We start from the raw sequence: 4,264 nt of genomic DNA on the forward strand, positions 1-4,264 counted from the left end.
AAAGAAATCAACGATACAGTGCACTGCCTTTATTGTTTGTGTTGTCAAATGTCTCCTACAGTCAAACCCAGCCTCTGTATTATTTTAATTGAAGGAATAGCCCATATTAAATTAATGCAAAATCATGCTTCATTTACCCACATTTTAATGGTTGTGTTAATGAGGTTAGGAGTAAGGTAGTATCTTTATATCTATATAACAGTGGTTCGATCCCCCGTCTCCCCGCCACATTTCGAAGTGTCCCTGGACAAAGACACACTGAACCCTAAATTGCTCTTGTTAGTTATCTTGCATACTGCGCGGTAGCTGCTGCCATAGATGTATAGAACACGGCTGCTGCTGCTATCGGTGTATGAATGTGTTAGTGTGTTATTGGGTGAATGTGTACAAAACAACGTTAAGTGCTTTGGGTCTGTGAAAAACCAGGGAAAATTGCTTTTATAAGTGGAGTCCATTTACCATGTACACACTTTCCCCACATAGAGAATTCTGTCTGTACGGAAGTGACACATTTTTAAGTCGGTGAGCTTATCACAACTAAACAGAGGGACGGATCAATAGAGAGTGATTGGGCACTGAGGGGGCAGAGACATAACAAAATGATGTCATGTCATGCAAAGGTTTTATACGATGAGCTAAACCTTATTTGGGTACAAAGACTCAACCAACTCGTTTTTTTTACAATTATTTTACAGCTCAAAAGGACAATTATCTTCCTCAACTTTTATTATTAGACTCAAGGTCCATTTTAAAAGACATACAATACAATAAAATAGACAACATACACACACACACACACACACACACTCACACACACACACACACACACACACACACACACACACACACACACACTAATAAATAGGAATAAAAACATTCCCTCCTCTTATGTAAGGCACCTATACCAATGTCTCCAAAGGTGTGACTGGTAGCATACTGCACTTTACCTTGGGTTCGACAGCAGCGTTATAATTAGATTCTTTAAATAATTCAGACGACCAATAAATCTCTACATAAGGGTTCTCGATAAAGCTTGTAAGGTCGTAAAGAATAATATAACTACGTTTCAACACAATAGACTGATTCAACCAAAGGGTTTTAAAACTCTGCACAGCTTCAAATAAAACTTTATTCATGTAGCATTTTCCCGGACGGCAAAGACGATACAAAAATGAAAACACTAAATACAACAGAACTCAATAAACTCAGACTGAATTAAATAATTTGAAGCAAAAGCATGGATCAATAGCACAATATAAACCTACAACAATACAACAGGAAGTGAGGTCACGCATACGCAACCACAACATACTCAAATTGGCGTCAAAATGAGTATGAGTAGGACGTAAGTTGGGCCTTTCGAACTCAGCTAATAAATGAATAATAAAAATTTTGTAGGGGGGGCGCCCTTAGCTCAGTTGGTAGGGCGTCCCCCCCATGGGCCTCGGCCAGCAGCGGACCCCAGTTCGATTCCAGCCCGCGGTCGTTCACTGCATGTCACTCCCCTCTCTGCCCCATTTAAACTCTTTCTCTACACTATCAATAAAGCATAAAAAAATGCCAAAAAAATAAAAATGTTGTAGTAAAATCATGGATCAACAGAATCATAAAACAGGAAGTGAGGTAACGCTTTCCCCACACACTTTGAGGAAACAACAGATAGCTGACTCGTGCTCTGGCGGTTTGTAGTTTCACATGAGAGACATTCTAGAGTCTATGACCTCACTGTGGAAATAACCGTTAAGCAGTTTAGCTGAATCATCATAGTGACCCACATGACCAGCATTACGTATTCCTTCAAGTTTTTTACTATGCGGATGGATGGATGGATAGATGAATTGATAGATAGATGGATGGATGGATGGATAGATAGATAGATAGATAGATGGATGGATAGATAGATAGATAGATAGATAGATAGATAGATAGATAGATAGATAGATAGATAGATATATAGATAGATAGATAGATAGATGGTTAGAAATTGTGTGTTATTGTTTTTATACTTAGGTTTCCCTTTTTGACAGAGATGTATTACTCTGTTTCCTGTCCAGGGACTACAGATGAAAATTAGCTTATAGCTAAATCTGGTACTGCTTATGTGCTGTGCATTGTCCCTGTTAAATAAATAAATAAATGGATGGATGGATGGATGGAAAGACAGACAGACAGACAGACAGACAGACAGATAGATCATGTATGTCATTGCATGTTATACTACGAAACTTTGTTGACCATATAAGTAGCATCATCTTAATATACATATATATAGATAATAAATACAATAACAACAGTATGTGTGTCAGCATAACCATTTAATACAATACAAAATCACAACCGCATTTTTTAATCTTTTAACTGCCCTACCCTGTCCTACTGTTTTATATACTACCTACGGTCCTACCCTTGCTTAAAACTGTGTTCTGAGTTGACCTTCCCCCTATAACATTTAGCCTCTGTCTGTGTTCCCCCTCTAGCATTCAGACTCTGTCCCTAATAAAGGAAGTGACTCGCTATTGCATAACCATCAAAGTGAGCTGATATGTGCTAATGATCTAGTCATAAGGCGAGACAGTGTGGGTGAATAGGGCACTGTTTTAAGGATAACATAACGTCACCCTCTTACAATAATGGCCTAAGTCACTTTTTGGCCAAAATGATTTTTTTGCTTAAAGGTGCAGTGTGTAATATGACATCATCAAGAAAGTTCTACAAAGTTCTAGAATGCAACGCTCCCTGGGTAACCCCAACCCTTTAGAATAATAACAGAAGCTACAGTGGCCTTCAAGGACAAGAACAATTCTAAATTCCAAACAATGCACCTGATGACATTCCAAAAACATGAATGCCTCCATAAGACTTGCCTGCTCAATGTACAAAATGTAATATTAATGTTTGTAATTCTCTGCTCAGGAGGATAATTCAGATTATTGGCAGAGGTGATTTTACACCAATGAGGACATATTGATGAATGAGGATATTGATTTTAGTTAGTAAATTACTTAAAATGTTACACAATGTCCCTTTAAATCAACTCCTTATGATGCTGGCCACCTGTGGTAAAATGGCCTAATTCCTCAGTTGAACAGATCATGTGATTTTACTTGACATAGGCCATTACACCATATTACCAGAATGTCAAGAGTGTGTTTTAGGCCATTTTATTTTGCCTAAGTCAAAATTTACTGTTAATTATTTTTTCAAGGACATTTCACAAGTGTGTAAAATGGCTTAAGTCACAAGTTAAACATTAATATAAAGGGTTTATTCCTAATATCTTACATAATTGACAGAAATTGTTATTACAATGTCAAGAGTCATCTTTTGACATAACCTGTTTGAGTGAAATTATTAATGAATATCATATATTCAATCCTTGGTTAAGTTTTTTGTGTTTCCTGAAAACACTGAAAAAATGACTTAGGCCATTATTTTAAGAGGGTGACGATAATTAACTCTGTTAAGTTTTATAACGTGATTATTTCAGAAATGCTTGAATAAATATGCAAATGTGGCAATATCTACCTAACTATGCTGAAATTTCCATCTCTTTAAAAACAAAAAATTCTAGATGTTGGATAAAGCTCGAGTTAAAATCTTTATACATTTTTTTACAACATATACTGTAAGTGTCCAAATTGTTCACTGATCAGCATTTATTAATTTTATAAAATAAAAAAAAATACTATGTAGAGGTCTTACAATGCATGGTCGGCATGTTTTTAAGAAGAAATTGATAGGAAAATCAGACAATTTATATTTGAAATTTTGAAAAAAAAACTAATGTTGAGATAATGGCTGTTAAAGATGGTTGTATAGGAGAAATATACAGACGCAAACAGACACGTTTTAGTCAAATAAACACCTACAATGTACATTTTCAACCTTTTATTTACAGTAGTATGAAAGAAGACATGTTATGGAAGCAAAATACAGCGCCAGAAAAAAGAGACCACTCCAAATGTTCAGTGTCTCTTGTTTTACTATTTAGAGGCATATGTTTGAGTAGAATGAACATTTATATTTCATAATATAAACTACTGACAAACATTTCTACCAAATTCACAATAAAAAATATTGTCATTAAGAGCATTTTCAATAAGTAATGTTGGGATAAAGATTTAAGAAAAATCAAGCGTACAGTAGCACTAACATTGTTAATGAGAAAGTTTACTCTGCTCTTCGGTTACATATGGATTGTCCTCACGTGTTACATGTCCGTCCTTGGGGTTACACACACACACACACACACACACACACACAC

The sequence above is a fragment of the Ammodytes marinus genome (assembly GCF_949987685.1).
Source record: "Ammodytes marinus genome assembly, chromosome: 11".
NCBI lineage: Eukaryota > Metazoa > Chordata > Actinopteri > Uranoscopiformes > Ammodytidae > Ammodytes > Ammodytes marinus.